At 37.9% G+C, this 20,950-nt stretch overlaps 1 protein-coding gene across 5 annotated transcripts in view; it reads left to right on the top strand.

Annotated features, from left to right (window-relative positions):
* Positions 1–20,950, top strand: part of LOC138705106 (blood vessel epicardial substance-like) — a 902,265-nt gene that overhangs the window by 80,873 nt on the left and 800,442 nt on the right. The window lies entirely within an intron of this gene.

The following is a 20,950-nucleotide window of genomic DNA, read 5'->3' as shown; positions in this document are numbered from 1 at the left end:
TCATTTTATTCCTTACTGGTGTTACGGAAAGTTTGCAGGATATAATTATATTGTACGTATATATTTACTCGTACGATACTCAGAAACTGTAAAACATGACAAGATAACAAGGCATACTACGCACATGCACATTTAAATAAATTGTTCATAGGTTCTCAGGTATAGGTTTACTCCAAGTTCGTTCTGGACTTTCTTTAACCTTGTGACAGATGGGAGGAAAAAAAAAAAAGCAAACGAAACAATGTGGAAGGCCTGTAAATGAAGTCGACATGACGCCAAACTCCGCGTAATCTGCACGCGAGATCACATTGGTAATGGATAAACATCTATGCTTTAAGCAGCATTCGAACACTAGACCGTGGTTTCTACGCGATGTTAAAGCTGCGTTCATCATCCATATTACATGATTTTTCCATTATTGCATAGACCTTTTAGTGTTTTTTTTCTTCGAGAAGTATATTTCACTTTATCTGATACGAAGATTTTGCATACTTGTCAGAGACTTAAATCTTGTTTAGCAACATTTCTTTTTTAAGGCAATTAGAAAATAATATACTAACCACTTCTCTCAGTAATCCACCACTTCTTCTTATCCACAGAAAAGAATTAAACATTTCTCTTCACAATGTTAAAATACAACACAGAATTCACAGTTACGTGAGACTTACTTATACCACAGTCTACTACATATACAGTCACGAAGCTCAATACATAGGGAATATGCATCCAGTGACAGTTGAACTTTAGTTGCTAGCCACTAGGATCGCTATCGCACAGCCTATTGTTCCTAGGACTCTCAGTTGCTAACCACTTGGAGCATTGTATCCTAGAAATGCAAAAAATCGCCTCAAGCTCCGTGACGGTATATACTTGACTGTGCTTATACTATATTGTAAGGTAAATACCATATATCTGAATTACTTTTGAGAGAGACGATTATAGGAAAATTATTGAAATACATAGGCCTACTAGTAGAACATTTAACGCTATAGGCTATTTAAAACTCTTTTTTTTTTCTTAACGCTTTGTATTACCAGTGGGTCAGTAGTTACCTACGTACAGACTTAAGGAGAGTTTTGACTTTCTTTGGAAGGTTTCTATGTGACACTGGTGATGCGGATCGGACCTATGTCTAGCATTCATCTGGCATACAGCTGACCATAATATGAACAAAGTATATGCGTGGCTCATTCACTTCACTTTGCGTGATTCGGGTTCCGCATACGGGGGATAGATGGCAGGACTGTGACTCATTTTTCAAGTTGCACACCACTTCGGCGGATCACGTTATGCATGATGTGTATTTGTGAAGAGTTATGTCGTGTACTAGGGTGAGTGTGTGTGTAAGTTCGTGTAAGTGTAGTGAATGGGTGAGGATGATGATGGTGAGGAAGGAGAAGGGGAAACCCGGTGCCGAGACGTAGCCTACTCCTATCGAATAGCACCAAGAGGGCAGCCAGGTTTAACGTCCCCATCCGACGGCCGAATCACTATTAACAGTGACATATATCTTCTCTTCATATGCACTGCGGAGAGATTTGGGATTTAGCCCAGACATATTGGTGCACAATTTAGTGATTAAAAGTTGTGCACGGCCATATCTCCTAGTCCCGAGGTAGAAATTTTACATGAAAATGTCTCACCTCGCCGGGAATCGAACTCGGGCCGGCTAGTCTGGAGGCAGATGCGCTACCACAGAGCTAACTTGGTGGACTATAAGAATGCATGATAATGATATTCATTTCAGTGTCTGCTGGAATTATTATTATTATTATTATTATTATTATTGTTATTATTATTATTGTTATTATTATGATTATTATTATTATTATTATTATTATTATTATTATTATTATTACGATATCGTTTAAATTAACTTATTTTCTTGGACGATTTATTTTAAATATTTCTATTGTATTTAAGTATTAGTTAATAACATTCATATTTGCTGCTGCTTCTGCTTTTGCAGCAATATTACCCTACGCGATACTTGAACTTGCAACCGTGAATTCTATTTTTTTTTTCTAACGTTACGTCTTCCAGACATGGCTCGTTCTATTTCTTTGTTAATTTGTAATATAGAATGTATATAATGTTTGCTTTCCTATCTAATCTCTAGCAGTCTCGTTGTAGCATTCTAGAGATAAATGCTAATTGTCATTAAATGTTACACTTTTCACTACTATCGAGTCTTGGAGATTGAAATTATGGTAAGGAGAATGTAATTCCATATATATCATTGCGTCAGACACAACTTTCAGAAAATTTTAGAGCATATAATATAGAAATAATTTTTTTTCGTAGGAATTTTATGTCTTATTTAACGACGCTCGCAACTGCAGAGGTTATATCAGCGTCGCCGGATGTGCCGGAATTTTGTCCCGCAGGAGTTCTTTTACATGCCAGTAAATCTAGTGACATGAGCCTGTCGCATTTAAGCACACTTAAATGCCATCGACCTGGCCCGGGATCGAACCCGCAACCTTGGGCATAGAAGGCCAGCGCTATACCAACTCGCCAACCAGGTCGATTTTTTCTCGTAGGTCTGGAGTAGAAGCAGAGCTAAAGTCGCCATATTTTTGTATCATAATCAATGGATATTATATTAACTTATAATAAATTTAATAGGCCTAAGCTCGCTAAACCATATTACAACAGAAGAAAATGTAAAAGAAACATTTAAAACTGTACAGATTTCGCTATTTGGCTACTCTGGAATTTCGTGATGTGATTGGCCGATTAAACCAATGCGTTTGATTGATCTACGATTTAAACGACTATAAGAACCGCCAAATACAACAGATTAAGTATAGTTCAGCATTGCTTCTTGGTAATTACTAATGAGAACAAGATTTTAATTTTGACAAAGATAAGGAAGAAAAAGGATAACTGCACACTGAATTCGTAGGAACATCATGAATGTCTGCTATTGCAGAACGAAAAGTTACATTTGTTCGGATCAAATTTATGTACATTTAAAGGACAAAACTAAAATTCTCCAATCATTTATTATCATAATACACTGCTCTCTTAAATTGACTGTCTTATTGGGAATTAAAACAATGGCTTTCCCAAAATACGCTATGAAATGTTTCATATAAAACAATTTTGATCTCGAAAATGAAGCCAAACGAGAAAAATGTATTAAACTTTTTTTATTTGAACTGTATTAAAGTATAACACTCTGAAATTAATGACAATACTTACGGTTCATCTGTATATTTACATGAACATTTTTGCTTATTTATAGCCATTCCTCAAAGATTTCCCACATACTGCATTAATAGTTAACATCATGTATATAGTGACATGACTGTGCTGTTAGCTCTTGGTCGGAAAATACGTCTTCGATTAAATCTTCTTTGTCACTAGAACTGTTGCTAAATAACTTTGCAGCTATACTTTAGTTCAACCCTTAGTGGTGTCCAGTTACGAATGGAATTTAATAAATGTGTATTTATTTCTTTTGTGAATAATTTATTGCACTGTTAAACTTTATATTCTTAAGAGTAGTAATTTGTGGAAAATGTGCTAGCTTAAAAGCAATATTTACACATTTCATTGTGAAATAAAATATTTATGAAGATTTGACTTTACAAAGAAAGCTCAACTTTACAAACTCATATTGTGAAATATGAAGTTTACAATTTACAAGAATTGTTAACATTGTGAAACAGGACCCTAAATGCAAACTTAATAATGTTTTAGTTCAATATAGGCCTATTAAATGAATTGTTTTTATACTCATAATCGTTCTCTTCCATTCTTTGTTCAGTGCATTGTTCTTGATGACATAAACGAAGAATTCATAAGAGATGTAATTCGAATCACTCATTTTTTAAAATTTTATTGGGTTATTTTACGACGCTGTATCAACATCTAGGTTATTTAGCGTCTGAATGAAATGAAGGTGATAATGCCGGTCCGGGGTCCAGCACCGAAAGTTACCCAGTATTTGGGTAGAGGGAAAACCCCGGAAAAAACCTCAACCAAGTAACTTGCCCCGACCGGGATTCGAACCCGGGCCACCTCGTTTCGTGGCCAGACGCGCTGACCGTTACTCCACAGGTGTGGACTCGAATCACTCATAAAGAACGAGAATGTCTTGGGTTCGACTATCGATGACTTTGAGAAACGACACAGTTAACAATCAAATCACATCTCCATTTTGCGAAGGACGCTGTGCCTCGTGAACTAGACGGAAACTTTCGGGGATTGGTTTTACCTTAAAAGTTGTCTCTGAGTACTCCTCCACTATTCTCAATACAACGGAGAATAGCTACATGTTTAATGAGTAGAACTGTGATTTCTATGGCCTGAAAACTCTGTAAATATGCATACACTTATGCCCTAAAAGTACCAAAATGACACAAACTTGGAACTATTAATTAAATGTTCAAAAATTACTTAGAACACTTTTTTATTCGCCATTCAACAAAATTGGTTTTTTGAATATTAACCCTTTTAATGTGGATTCTCTAGTAATAAGATAATTGATGTACCTTTCTAAGAACTTCCGGAAAGTAATGAAATTTAGTTTATGTAAAGGAATGTGTGATGAAACTGTAATCTCACAAAAATCCTTAGAAAACTCAGATGTCCCTTCTAAAAATGAAACTACTGGCTGATTTCTCAAACAGCAAGCACGGTTTGTTTGCTGCAGAGAATTGGCTATTTAGACAGCTTTAGTGTTTAGCACATAATAACTCTATGATACTGAGGTGTTCGATTATAAAACGTTTCTGAGCTATAATTTTCACTTCACAAATTTTGCAAACTACCATTTCCCCATCAGTAGTAAAATATTTTTCACCAAACTAGACCAGAATTCACACTTCCCAGTAGAGAAGGATTCTGAGGAAAGAAGAGGAAAAGAGGGCTGAAAATTGTTTAGCACTGTTCTCTGCGAGACCAGTGCTTTTACATTTATGTTAGTAGAGACTGTTCATGAATTACTACTTCGTAACACTTCAGTACCACATGAAATGGGTGAAGGCAAGACTGACCAACAACAAACTGGCCATATTCCTAACATTCTTTTGCCCATTGTGTTTTGACAACTCGCTGGAAAATCCCATTACCTTCAAACTACATATAACCACAAAATATTTCTAAGAAAAGGGAATATAAAATAAATAACCAAACGCAAACAAAATCCCTTGAAATTATTGACACAAAACATGTGAATAATACTTAGACTTGGAGAACTGTTATAACAGTTGTGGAGTGCGATCCCAAAACTCGCTCAGTCCATCCGGCCATTTTTATGATTTATACATAGTATAGGCCTATATGATTATGTTTGAGCCCTCTGTCATATTTCAAACTTGTTTTCTTCCGAAACAACGCCAATCCTTGTCAAAAAGTTTGTGTTATTATGCATGTCACTTAAAAACTTTTATAGTGTAGTCCAGTGGATAAAAAACTAGCTCAGTCCTTTCATAAAAATGGACTTAAAGCGTTTTGGGTTCACTCTTCAATTGCAATATCACCAAAATATGTTTTATAACATTTTTGATCAAATATAACTTAATGCTAAAATATGGTAAAATATACATATGACCAATAGGAACTGTGTCATTGTGTTCAGAGAAGTACAAATGTCTGTAATTTAATTTAAGTTTGTAAAAGGAGACCAGGATAAAATATTATATGTGACAGAAATAGAAGCCCTATTAATGAAGGGACCTTGCAGATTGACTGTAAGTTATCATCGCGTAACAAATTTTATTTAAATACTTCGGCTAACAGAACATGTAAAATTATTAGAAGCGGTAAGAGAACGAGGAGGAAGAAGCATTACCTTCGTATTCTTCGAGTTTGAGCAGTGGACTTTTTTTCCTTGCAAAACGGTACGATTATTGTTCTTAGCGATAGTTTTCGCTCACATTTTTACGTGTTCCCGTATGTTATGCTCTCCCTTCTGATTTTCGGTGTCCTTTCAGTAGAACAGTTAATCCGGAGTGGGACAGGCTGTAAAGAGGCTTAGACCTCACGTAACTATCCCAGTCAGTCGAGAGGCCCCGTGTAAGGACTAAGGGACGCACGAGACTTTGAGATTTTTCTCTCTCAAATCCTCCCCTCTTGAGTTGTTATATCAGACACGACTTTCCGTTTAAAAAATAAAGTTTCACTTAACTGTACGTTTATTTACTTGTCCTGTAGTATTATTTAATCACATCTAAGAAAATGTATTTTATATTAGTTTACTTATGGCTTTTAGAGAACCCGGAGGTTCATTGTCGCCCTCACATAAGCCCATCATCGGTCCCTATCCTGAGCAAGATCAATCCAGTCCCTACCATCATATCCCACCTCCCTCAAATCCATTTTAATATTATCCTCCCATCTACGTCTCGACATCTCCAAAGGTCTTATTCCCTTCTTCCTGCAACCTTTCAACTGACACTCTTTATGCATTTCTCGATTAGCCCATACGTGTTACATGCCGTGCCCATCTCAAATGTCTGGATTTAATGTTTCTAATTATGTCAGGTGAAGAATACAATGCGTGCAGTTCTGCGTTCTCCTCCATTCTTCTATAACTTCATCCCTCTTAGCCCCAAATATTTTCCTAAGCACCTTATTCTCAAATATCCTTAACATCTGTTCCTCTCTCAAAGTGAGAGTTCAAGTTTCACAGCCATACATAACAACCGGTAATATAACTGTTTTATAAATTCTAACTTTGAGGGGTTTTTTATAGCAGACTGGATGACAAAAGCTTCTCAACCTAGTAATAACTCTCATTTCCCATATTTATTCTGCGTTTAATTTCCTCCCACGTGTTGTTTATATTTGGTACTGTTGCCCCAAGATATTTCAATTTTCCCACTTCTTCAAATGATAAATTTCCATTTTTATATTTCCATTTCGTACAATATTCTGGTCAGGAGACAATAATATACTTTGTCTTTTCGGGATTTGCTTCCAAATCTATCTCTCTGCTTGCTTAAAGTAAAATTCCCGTGTTTTCCCTAATCGTTTGTGGATTTTCTCCTAAAATATTCACGTCATCCGCATAGACAAGCACCTGATGTAACCCGTTCAATTTAAAAGCCTCTCTGTTATCCTGGACTTTCCTAATGACATATTCTAGAGCAAAGTTAAAAAGGTGATAATGCATCTCCTTGCTTAAGCCCGTAATGAATTGGAAAAGCATCCGACAATTATGGACTCCTTCCATTGTTCTGGTACAATTTCCTTTTCTCAAATAGCAAGTACGAGCTTATAAATTTCTCTAGATAATGCGCTTCCACCCTCTTGTATTAATTCTGCTGAAATTTTATCGATACCTGAAGACTTGACCTTTTTCAGCTTTTCTATTACAATTTCGATTTCAGAAAGTGTGGGTTTGGATATAAATGGTTCAGCAATTTGTATTTGAATTTTGTCCGAATCATTTCTATTTAGCCTATATACATTTAGTAGTTGCCCAACATAGTTTATCCATCTGTTTAGGATTGAATGAGAGTCTGCAAGCAAGTCTCCATTCTTATCCTTCATCACGTTTACCCTTGCCTGATATCCGTTCGTAAATTCCTTTATGTCCTTATATAAATCTCTAATGTTTTTATTCCTACTATTTGTTTCTACCTCATTCAGTTTTTCCTTCAAGAAATCTCTGTTTTTATTCTTAAGTGTACGACTTGCTTCCCGTCTCTCATTGAAATATTTATCTCTATTTGCCTGGACTGGATCCTGTAAGAATTTCAATTTTGCCTGTTTCCTTCTTTTTACTATCCTGGAACAATATTAACTACAATCTGCAATTATTTTTCATAAAGAAACTTCTGGGTATTCCACTACGTGCTGGAACTTAGCATATTGAACGTTTCGGTACCGCATACTAGTTATTACCTCATGAGAGTAATACAGTATATTATGTCTACTATGGTGTGAAGGATCACCTGCTGTATTGTGCCTGTTAAGAGTGGCTCTTCAAACGACTGGGCCCAATATAGTAGGTGACCCTTCAGGTCACTGCACTGGGCCTACTATAATACTCCGAAGATTTTAGTGTATTATTTAACGACGCTGTATCAACTGCTGGGACCCTGAAAATGGAACCTATGTGCAATTTCGGAACGTTGGAGATCTTAAGTTCCAGCACACTTTGAAATATTAAAAAACCTGCTTTTGAACACAATCGCCTTGAAAGCCTAAAATTTCATATAGAATTACATGCACTTCGTTATCTGGTGAAACCAAACGCATGCGTGCGCCGTAATTCATAGTAAGACGCGGGACGGGTGTGTACACTTAGGCACGGTTTGTCCCATTGTGCACTCTTATATGCGACGATTGTCCAAGTCCGATAGCTAGTCTGAGTGGCATTCGTGAATCCGACGTTGACAGGTGGCCCATCCTACCTCAGCCTCTGATAAAGCCAGGTCCCGTCCACACACTCGTAGCCTTATAAACTCCAGTGGCCCGGAGTCCCAAGCCCTTCCTATGTCAACACCGGAAACACGTACTGTACTACCCTCAATACTTATACCAACCTATTTTTGCTATTGCATACGATAGATGAAATGGGGGGAGGTGAAGAGTATTGGTGGAATGATAGAGGGAAACGAGACTACTTCGAAGAAACCCTCTGCAACGTCTGTTTTTATTCTATCACGATCTGGTCGGGGATCGAATCCGGGCCGCCCAGATGGAAGGCTAGCGCGCTAGCACTTAAGCCACATAACGCGGCTATGACCGGGTTAGTTTGGTAGCTAGCTGCAATTGATTTCACGAGATAACGAATGGCCTGTATTTTATTTATTTAGGTATTTATTCCTTCATTTATTTGTGTTACATTTCATTCACAGCATCAGATAGTTCAAGAAAATTTGTAAGTTGTGAACTAGGCCTGTTTTCATCAAGAATTTTGAAATTATGTGACTTTAGACCCTTATAAAATAAATACGCCATAATTGTAGACCTGAGAATAAGTGGATAAAGATCATTTTTTATGAAATTGAGATTTTAATGCGAAACGCAACTATAGCTCTTACTCCATCTATTTGTGTGAAATGGTGGTCAAATACTTCATTCAAAGAGAACTAGACAGCTCTGAATATTATCAATTTTCATATTTTCACTTTTGTTGAGAAGGAGAAGTGGACAAAGGCCAGACTTATGTTATACTTTTGTTGCTATGAAGAAAGGAGTGCATGTGGATGAAATTAATTTGGATTTAGCTGAAAAGCTCTACTATTCGCCATTCCCAATAAGTCAGAAAAAACTGGGTGATATTTTGAACCCTCAGAAGTTCATTCCTCCAGTGTGTAAGCAGTGGTATGATTATATTCATGGAGTAGATGGGAATAGTAAAGAAGAGGACACAGATATAGACTCATGACAATACTAGCATGTGGATATGGTATGTTTCTTGACAGCAGACATGAATATTTAGGTAAATAGTATTTATATTTATATACACATGTTTTCTTGAAGTAATTTGAGTTTTTTCTTTGAGTGTGAGAACTGGATACGTTTATTACTTATGTTTTTATTGAAAATAATATAAAGGGACTTAGTTAAATGTTTACTATAATGGCATGAAATGATTATTTTCTTTATGCTAAAACACAATTTAAGTAAGATTATTAAGGTAGATAGTGTTTTAAGTTCACATTTTTGTCATCTTTTATAGAAATAAATTCAAAATTTTGATTGAGAGTGAGAACTGGACAACTCCAATGTCATTTTTATTAATAATTCATGGAGATTCAATTAATATTTACATTTATGGTGTTAAAAAGTATCCGACATTTTTCAATGACTATTAAGACATTTACTGAATGATGAAAGAAAATGATGAAAATAGTTTTTCTCAATTATTTCAAAACTATTGTCTTGGTCTTTGTCCACTTACCATTCTCAGGTCTTCAGTTGGTCTTCATTTCAATATCTACACTTACATGTCTGTTATATATGGGGGAATGAGATGTCGAAATCTTCAAAATAAAAGTTGAAAAAATTCTCGTAGCTTACATTTCATATTTTTAGATCTGTGATTTTCTATAAACAAATGCTGTTTTATATTTGTTTTCATAACTGGATGAGTGAAATTGAAGCTTATAGATGACATTGTGTATCTAGCTATTTTAAACAATTAACTCTATATTTTATTTTGTGCGGTCAGGGTTATCTTCATGTCAAGTTCACTGCAACTGGCTGTGGGCGTGTGTGTGTACCACGATAAGAAATGGGAGGTTTCGACCTCGTCAGCTCATATTTTGTGTTGATAAGCGCCACTAAATAAAAACAGAACGCGTGAAAAACGCTAGGCGTTTCTCTCCAAAGCCAAATAACTTGTTCAGTAAATAACAAATTTGGTTTCAAATTTAACATCATCAAATTTTCAGCTTTTATAGTCTATGCGGACGGGAGATTCTGTTTTCAGAATCGGAAGGTCTTTCACAGAGACCATTTTATAATTTGCCCCAAATAGTCGATTAGCCTATAATTAAAAAATATTCGAGGAAAAAAAAACAAAATTAATTGCTTTCTGCGGCAAGGACTCAATAAGGGGTTAATGATATTAGCTGCATAATAAATCAATTGAACATATAAATATTTTTAATTACCTGGGGTTCAGCATAAGTAACATATCAAATTATGATTTAGAAAAAAAAAAGATAGGCCTATCCAGAACATATGTGGCACGATAATAAGAACACTTAAAAAGAAAACAAAGCAGGGTTACTCAAATTAAATTTCATGAAGTTATGGCATTGCCTATTTTGTTGTATGAATCGGAAACTTGGACTTTAGCAAAGAAAGATTACAAACGTGTCCAGGCCGCAGAAATGAAATTTCTTCGAGCTGTGGCAAGCTGCAAGTTAATAAATAAAAAGAGAAATAAAGATACAAGGAAAGAGTTGATTATATACGCATTAAACAATCAAATTGATGTTGTTTAGTCAACTGTCCGAATATAGATTTGAACCTCACAAGTGATAATACAGAATAAAGTGGCAAGAGCATTTGGAACGACAGCCCAGACACTAATATTGCAAAACAAGCTTACCAATATAAACCAACGAGGTTAGGACGACCGGGGACCAGATGGTCGATAAAAAATGTTTCAGGTCTGAATAGGTATAATTTACCTAATTCTGATAGAAGAAGAAAAAGAAGATGTAATGTCAACAAAAATAAATAAATCCTATAAAGAATCTTATGGAATACTTCAGTAGCAGAGGTACATCTTGTTACCAGGAATATTGAACATTTATATATCAGCCAAATGTTGGTGATAGATGGTTCACAGAATAATACACTTAAGTGTAGCTTGAAAATTGAATCTTACCCCTTTGATCATTCTGCTTAATCATTTATAAGACCGGGCATTATTTAGTCATCGTATTGTGATACAAGCCTTTGAATTATTTTTCGAAATACATGAACTTTTAATCTCTCAATAGCATATAGGCCTACAGGTAAAAGAGAGAAGAATTTAAAGTTTTATATACTTACCCTTTTGAAGACTTCCTCAAAGTATTCAAGATGTATTACGTGGCACAGCATATTTTACAGGTTAAACACTAGTCTTGAAATTCCCTTAAGCAAGTTAATATTCTTCACAGTTCTAAACTTTTACGGACAAACTTCAGTTCCCCTTAGGCTAACTCAGAAATGCTACGGCCAATGAATGATACATTGCATATTTTAAACTTAATTGTATCATTTCTTACTTGAACCCTGACGATATAGTATAGAACGGGAAGGAAGTTTACTTCTGTTAAAAATTGACATTCTTTATACTTGAGGACGTTTCTTATTTCTGAATGTCGTTTGCAAGAATATATAAGAAATTTGATTAACCATTTATTGGCCTCGGTCGATAGCTTATTCCCCTTATCGGAAGCAGATCGCTTGCTTGCCGGCAATTGATTAACATCGGATTATACCGAGGTCAGTTGTCAACAAAACGCCAATTTCATGATCTGCTCATCTTCCTTGTAACTAAATTCTTTTAAGGTTGAAAGTAGGCATAGGTCATGCTTAAGCTGCCTTAAATTACACATTTAAATACGTAAGTAATACTATACTCCCCATAATATAATATTTAAGTTATCAGTTAATATTTTCTCAGCCACCAGCATAGCTTAGTCGACTAAGGCGGCTTGCCTGCCGATCAGGAGTTGCGCTCGGGCTCGGATTTGATTCCCGCTTGGGCTGATTACCTGGTTTGGGTTTTTCCGAGGTTTTCCCCAACCGTAAGGCAAATGTCAGGTAATCTATGGCGAATCCACGGCCTCATCTTGCTATCGCCAATTCCGTCGATGCTAAGTAACTTCCTAGTTGATACAGCGTCGCTAAATAACCGAGTATTTTTTTCTCGAATGGTATGTGTATTTTTGGATCTACAAATGAATAGAGGAATAGAGAACACTTGACAGAGCCTCGAAAAACATTTATGAACTCGCTGAAAAAGAGCTGTGTAACGCATATATCTGTTTAAAATAGTCGGCGTGCAGTTCATTATAAAACACAAGATAATTTTGTTGTGAGTAATAGACTATCAGAAATGTGTGGAGATAAGACATCGTATGTGTTCTGATATTCCATCACCATTAAGAACATCCTGTATCAGTTGGTACGCCGATTTTTCACAAGAATTCCAAACGCCACTTGAAACATTTCATAAAGCTACGAAACGTCCCTAAGTTCGTATCGAGTGAAGGTGATATAGAAACTAAAGACTTCAGATTAGACAAGAATTACATGCAAGTGGTGTCAGCGTCAGTATTTTGAATTTTAGGAGACATTTCGTTGTTAGAACATTATAGTGATCAATTCTTAGTGACTTTACGATAATTCTGAAATACTCGTAAATTTTGTAAGTCTTACAAGAAGGACCGCTTAAGAACGGAGAATATTTTCAGCTCAGCCTCGCAAAACATATGTGTGTGAATGTAGGCTGTGGCATTAATGCAATATTTCAGGTAATAAATTGTCATACTTCAAGTAGACTACGGGAACTTCATGAACTAACTCCTTGTATTAATAATGGTAACACTACTACAACGGTAATTGGTTCCACAAGATATATTATTACCGCCATTTGAATTATCGGACTCCTTTTACAATTTGTATTTGTACGTAAGTGTGGTGGTTGAATGTATCACTGCATCTCCCGATGTGTGAAATACTGACGCTCGCATAGGAGCGCAATACCCGAACCCTGCACTTTGTAGTGTGCGAGCAACCACAGAACTATCGGCATGCTTGCAATGAATCGTTTTAATCGGGGTTGTATGTCGTATCTTGCAATAACAGTATGTTAGTAACTATCAGTACGGATCCTATCCATTTTGATGATTATTATTATCATTATTATAATTATCATTACCATTGTTATTGTTACGTTTATTGATGATTCACAGTAGGTCATGCTTGTTGACATTGTGTAATTCCATACAGAGTGCATAATGTAGACCTATATTAAATGGTTCTTTTGTTTTTGTTTGAGTAAATAATAGATATAAAAAAAAGTCCTGTCGCTCTATTTTCCGGCAGCCAATCGCGTTGCAGGTCGACTACATTTAAACGTGTGCATCTTGTCATTCGCTGATTCATTTCTTAAGACTCGATAAATACTTAATATAATCGCCCGCCATTTTAGTTCTTTAGTTGGCGTTCGCAGAAAGCACACGAAGACGTTGTTTGCCGCTCAATTATTTGCTGAATTACATTGCGTTTGATTTATTATCATAGGAGTTACGACATGATAATGTTTAACGGTGTTCCAAATAGATTCCTCGTATGGTAGCTCGGCAACGTAAGAACAAAAATGGCGAATGATAGTACCTATCTAGACTTTATAGAGCCTTCACTTTCTAAGACGTAAGCAAAGAGGCGTAGTCACGCCGGAAATAACAGCTTCGGGACTATAGTATAATATAGTAGTGTGGCGACGAGGATTTGTGAGCCTTGCATTAACAACTTCGGAAGGAAGACGTAATGCATCGTCTAGAGACATTTCGGTTACGGAGAATGTTGACCAGTGTTGCCAATAGTTGTTCATATAATCCCGCTAGATGGCTTTCGAAAACCCGCGATTTTCTACCAAAAATCTCTAGATTTTAATGTGTATTTATTATTATTCAATTTTATAGAGTGAATCGGGGGGAGATGACTATTGGGGAAAGATGCTTATTTCTTTGTAGTTTCACATACTTCCAAGAGAGAACCCTTCATGTCTTCATGATCACTGAGACAGTTGGATGTCTGTAGAGTGGAAGCTAACTCATTTTGCCACGTGTTCTTGTTGTGAGAAGAAGAAAAGCAAGAAAACAGCTCATTTTTCTGCTATAAAATAATTGCAAAGGTATGTTAAAATTTTAATACATCCTTGAATTCGTAATAAATGTCAAACCTTTGTAATGAATATTGTAGTAAAGGTTCTAACGTTTGTATTCTTAACAACCAACAACCTTGTTCCGCCATCTTAGGTTGCGTCACAGCACTAGGCATCTTACCCCGATACTTAGGAAGATGATCACTTTTTAAATATTCTCTCCACTTGAGCATTAGATCAAGAAATCACAATAAGGTCAACTAAATCTTGAAAAGGATTTATATCAGATGCGTTCCTATAACTGGCTACTTCACTCCAGAATTCAATTGTGTTTGCCTTTAAGTCGCACTTCACGTAGCCACTCTTTACGAAATCGTTGTTGATATTGAGGCCCTATATCTCAATATTATTTACGGATAAATAGCACAGTGAAAGGTTTAACGATATTGTATCGGTATATTTGTAAAACGAATAATAGTTATAAAAAAAATAACACTGTCACGGTACACGTCTTCCACAAATAATGTTCTTTAAGCAATTGAATTTAATCTGTCTGCATCTCTGTAATCTCTATATATTATTACAGTCATTGTTGTCACGTGAAGTACTAGTGCAATGCGGCAGCAGATGTTCCATTTTATAACTTACATTTTATTACTGTCCGATTGTTAGAATCGACCGGTATTAAACTTGCAAAAACAACAATAACGCTGATATAAATTTCATTTCAGAAACTTCAAAGATTAAAAACCGCTAGTATTTCCGCTAAGCGGGATAATATAATTTTACCCGCGAGACGGGTATCCAAAAAAAAGCTAGATTTAGCGGGAAAACCGCTGAATTGGCAACACTGATGTTGACCGATTGCAGCTAATAGTATTGAGTTCTTATCGGAATATTGTACTGGAGATTATTGGAATGCTAATCAAGATGGATTGGAACAATATTTTACTGCTAATTAAGAAAGTGGCTATGCTATTAATAGGGCTTGGAAGTTTGTCGTACGCCGGTCTCCGATGGTCGTTCCTCTCCGACGTATTGTCGAGGTGAGGAGGGGAAACGGGAGTGACGTGACAAGATGGCTGTCGCTTGTGGGTGGGGTGGTGATAAGAAACTGTGGTGAAGTTTAAAGGAAAGACTGTTTTTAAATTAATATTTGTTTATTACAGAAATAGCTAACAAAGAAAGTATAACTGTGGTTCCCTCCTAGTTCTGTGGTAGGGGTAACGGGAGAGTCGTGATAGAAAGTGATAGTTTAGAAATTCGTCCTGAGGCTTCGATGCGAGGAGAGTTATGATGGGTGATAGTAAAGTACGACTTGAATGAGAGGGAGGTAGGGGTAACGGGAGTGCTGGGGAAAAATCGGCTTGCTTTCATGTGTGTTGTGGGGTGGGCAGGATAACGAGAGAGATGGAATCGGGATGATGGTTGATTCCCTAGGTCGAAGGATCAAACACAGCGTACTGTGCGACTTATCGACGTTCGAGAACACACCCCTTTGGATTCGGAGGATCAACACAGCGCACTATGCGACTTACCGACTCCAAGAGGGGGAGGAATGGTGGCCTCTAGCGTTCGGAGGATCAACACAGCGTACTATGCGACTTACCGACACTGGGGTGGGGGGGGTGGCGGCCTCTAGCGTTCGGAGGATCAACACAGCGTACTATGCGACTTACTGACACTAGAGGGGGGGGGGTTTCAGGCGAGGACTGTGGTTTATCGAACAAGCCGGGATAAGTGGGAAGTCGAAGTCAGGAAGAGAAGTGGGTGGGTTCGAGGTGGTGATGAGACAAGTAGCGAGACGAGAATAACAGAAGTTTAGGATACGTAAGAAGTGAGGAAGATTCGGCTGGTGTAAGAAAGAATACAAGAGACAGGGGCGCAGCTTGGCTCCCTGTTCCCGGAGGGGTGGCCGTGTGTAGGACGAGACGATAAAAGTCACCCTCGGCTCCCTTTATTGCGCATGCGCTATCGGTGAAGAAATTCCGCTTCCGGTGTGACGCTGAGCCCCGTTGTAAGCATAAAAATGTTTTATTTACCGCAGTAATTGTGAACTGGATTTCTTTTACTTTCATTCGAGATTGATGGATTAGTTTTCAAACTTCTGTAATAATGCCTGTGGTATGCAAACATTGCAGTACCATATTTAGTAACACACACATTTAAGACATGTACATAAAATAGAGCACGTGAACATGATATCGTATCAGTAATATTATATCTTTCTCTTGTAAATTTTCCAGTTTTGGAATTACAAGGTTTTGATCGCCACCCGACGATGAGCCATTAGTTTCACTGTCATTAATATAACCCAATTTATCATTGTATTCCCGTTCACTGCACTTTCAGTGGGGACAATTTTCTTTATTAAGCATTTATCCATTATCAGTAGTTATATAACCGTTGCTAATCAATTAACGAGCACACACCTACGACGACGATCATAACAAAAAAAATCAACCTAAAAACGAGTGTTGATAATGGTTAGTTTTAAATTTTGGATAATTAAGTAGTAATCATCAGCCAGGCCATCTTCCCGTAATAGAGATCCAGGATAGATACATTACCAAGTAGGCTATATACATATATTTTAATAATTGTGTAGAAACAAACCATCGACAGGTCGTATCGGCCAGGCCATCATCTTACTACAACAGAGATCCAGGGTGTAAAGTGGATACTGGATGACAAGTTAATTATACATATACAAACGAAATTTAATAAAAGAAAATACATATGATAACGAAGGTGCCCTGGACCTCTATTGCGAGAATATGGAGGCCTGGCCGATTAATATCTACATAATTACCATACACTGTTAATTAACTGTTAGCTCTGTGTTATTTCCGCTTGGTAAGACTTAGGAGCATTACTATTCGATCCCAATAGTTCATAGATTTGAACTGAACTACAAAAATGTGGATCATGGATAGAGAAATGGAGTCACTCTGTTGCATGTGTGAAGATTCACCGATCTCAAATTCAGGAAAGATAGCGGCATTGTGAATTGCTTTACTAACATGTTCGACAGCTGACCTCCTCTATCAGTGATTTAGATGGATAAAAACATTTAGGGCCTATAGGAACTCATAAAGTTAGTGGTATGTTTCCTAATTTACCATGATATTTAGAATGCTATTGTTCTAAGGGTGTCCCGATTTGTTCTTTTGGATGGTTCCTTGTCCATTTTGTTACTCAACTGTGGAATAATAAATAATAATGAATATAGGTATATACCGGTAATAATAAAAAAATATATGTATCTTCTTTTTTCCGAGATGTTCCAGTCGAACCAAACCACTACTCTCTATAGAGTTCAAATAATAATCTTTGGCCTATAACCTACTTCATCTTTAAAACAAATTAATTCAATTTTTGGCTAAACTAGTGCTGAAGTAGTTCCCCGCTTATATACATGTTGCATATACGAATCTGTGACAGGTTAGATTTGGTTAGTTTAGGGTTTTGTTACGCCATGCATATATTTGTCTATGATGCATATACGATCAACTGTATCTACATAAAAAGAAACCCTTATAAATTCAACAATTTTCACTTCCGAAATCACCAGAACTACTTCAGCGCTAGTTTCGCCGCTTTATTTACATAGTTATATCTCTTCGAATTGTTAACAAGGTTGAGATCACTCTTAATTTTACTGGATGTGATGCCCCTGGTTTTATAAATTTGGACACAAAGTGTCTTGCAGCTCCTCTCAAGTTGGCACTTACGTTTGGTGATATTTATTGGCGTATCACGAGATTCGTAAGTTGGTTTACAGTTGAAATATCCAGAACTACCTCAGCGCTAGTTCTTGCCGCCCCTCTGAAGTTGTAGATGGAATATTGTGTTAGCCAACTTTAATATCAATACTACCACCAGAAATTAACTCTTAATACATATAGCCTATCAAGACTTATGAGGAAATATTCTCGAATACAATTATACGAAAATAACGTTTGACTTGGATAACAGGAGCTGGAGTAATAATTGTGAAATCTATCAATGCACTATTATTATAATTACGTAACTTGTATCACCGAAATGTAAATAATATATGATCGTGACGAAGGTGAATCTAGAATGCGGTGAATAAAACAATTTTTATGTTTACAACGAGGCCCGGCATCACACCGGAAGCGGAAATACTACACCGATGGCGCATGCGCAAAAAGAGAGCCGAGGGTGACTTTTATCGTCTCGTGTGTGTAGGCACGTCCGAACAAAAGACAACCATGGCGTAGGCCTGGTTGGAAGACTGCTGCCAGTGACGGAGGACGCGTTAGAGCTACCTCTTTGCCATCTGGCGAACAAGTGGCCAGGCGAAAAAATCGAAAGAGAATTGGGACGAAAAATTTTAAAAGGTACGCAAAACTCGTCCTTGCAAGGGGTTGGGGGCTGTACAAAACTAAATATGTGAGCTCCAAGCCTGTTGGCCACTAGTCTCACTCCGGATTACGCTGCTCCACTGAAGGAACTCTAGAAAATTTTGAAGGGGAAGCCGAAATTGGACGTAACCTCTTAGGTACCACATACGCGAGGGGGACTGACATTTGATCAAGTGATCACGGAACGGGAAGAGGAAGAGCTGGCTGGTGTTTGCCATTAGGATGGCAAGATGCTGTCATCTGTTGTTCGATGACAAAGCATGTGAAGGCCGTCGGAAGAAGCGCCGTGAAATCTAAATCTGCAATTTGAGAGGTCCCTGTCCTTTCAATTTGCGACTAATTGAGTGACCTCGTATATTTAATAGACAATTTATATGTTCTGAACTAGGGCATACGTCGTTTATAATAAAGGGGAATATATATGGGGAAGGGCATATAGGTCCGTGGCCCATTTCTTATAGGGCTCATCCCGACATTTGTCTTACGCGTGAGAAAAACCACGGAATTCCTTAGGCAGGATGAGTTGTCTCATATAAGAGACTAGCCAATTTGGCTATTATGTAGGAGGTGATTGTTGTCATGAGCCTTGTTGATATGTCTCAATTTCGAGACCAGCTATTTGGCTATATGATGGCTCAATTGCGAAGAGGGGGGAAAGATGTAATTGTTAATTAATTTAGAGTTAATTAGGGAGATTCATGGGGATATGAGTGCAGGTCCGTGGCCCATTTCTTTTAGGGCTCATCCCGACATTTGTCTTAGCGCCTTAGGAAAACCACGGAAAAACCTTAGGCAGGATGAGTTGTCTCAATATCAGAGACTAGCCAGTTGGCTCTTAGGTTGAATGACACTATGAATCGATGGATCTATACTAGCCAATTGGCTCTATGATAGTTCCATCGATCAACAAAAGTAGATATTGTTAGGGAGGGATTTTGTTTAGCCCAGTTAAGACAAGGTCATTTTAAAGCGGTTGCACTATCCAAAGAGTCTCATGGAGTTGAGTCGTGGCTACCAAAACCTGGGAGTAACGCCAGCCTCCCTGTCCTCCTGTCTCAATAGTATAGCTAATGGTCCTGTCTGGTGTCTACGCCGTAACCTAGGATCATACTGGCCGAGCCCAGATATGAGCGGGTTGGGGTTAGCACGAGCTTCCGCATACAGGTTCCTAGCCAGTCGAGTAATGAACTCGTCTATGGTTGGCAACTCTAGTTCATCATGGAACTTTCTTCTCGAGGCGACTCGGGGGAGATGGGTAATGAGTCGAATCACCTGGTTTTGGATAACTTGGAGTTTACGGAGATGGGACACTGCCGCAACCCCCATGCGGGTGCGGCATAGGTAATGACAGAGCGAATGAGAGCCTTATACATGGTAAGTCCTACCCTCAGGTTGTCAGGAGTTAAGGCCGCCAGAATGGGATAGTGTCTAACTATCAGCCCGTTGGACTTACGAAGAAGGGATTGGATGTGATCTCGGAAGGTGAGATGAGAGTCCATAATGATCCCTAAGTATTTAATATGGTTCATCCACGGCATTTCTCGTCCGAAAAGTGTGGGTGGTGGTGGTATGTCTTCGAGCCTCGCTCTTAGTGAAAAGAGTATGGCCTGACATTTCTCTACATTGACCTTGATTCTCCAGTCGTGGAACCACGGCTGGAGGTGATCTAAGATCGGCTGCAATCTACGGGACGCTAATCTATAGGTTTTACCCATCGCCAAGAGGGCAGTGTCGTCTGCATAGATATACAGATGACTACTTCTGCCGTGGATATAGCGAAACGGGAGGTCATTAATGAATATATTGAAAAGTATGGGCCCGATAATGGAACCCTGTGGAACTACTGCGTGAATTTCACGGGGGTGGAGAAACTAGTGCCTACACGGGTTTTGAATGTACGGCCTCGGAGGTAGTTAGAAATGAGGCGTATCATTCCATCTGGGACTCCCATGCCCAGTAACTTAACGAGGAGTCCCTCATGCCAAACCTTGTCGAATGCTCGCTCGATGTCCAGGTAAGCTGCAGCTACTACACGCTTCGTGCTCATAGCCCAGGTAATGTCCTCCGTCATGGGGAGTGCCTGGAGTGTAGTGGAACGACCAGGGTGGAAACCGAACTGCTCGTTCCTGATTTGGGGCAACACTACTTCAGTGAGGCGTCTATGTATGACCCGCTCCGCCAGTTTGCTGAGACAACTGAGGAGACTAATAGGCCTATAGTTGCTTGGATTCGTCTTATCCTTTCCGGGCTTTGGAAA

Source organism: Periplaneta americana, chromosome 8 (genome assembly GCF_040183065.1).
Source record: "Periplaneta americana isolate PAMFEO1 chromosome 8, P.americana_PAMFEO1_priV1, whole genome shotgun sequence".
Classification (NCBI taxonomy): Eukaryota; Metazoa; Arthropoda; class Insecta; order Blattodea; family Blattidae; genus Periplaneta; species Periplaneta americana.
Note: the sequence above shows the minus strand (reverse complement) of the source record. Positions and strands in the feature narration are given on the sequence as shown.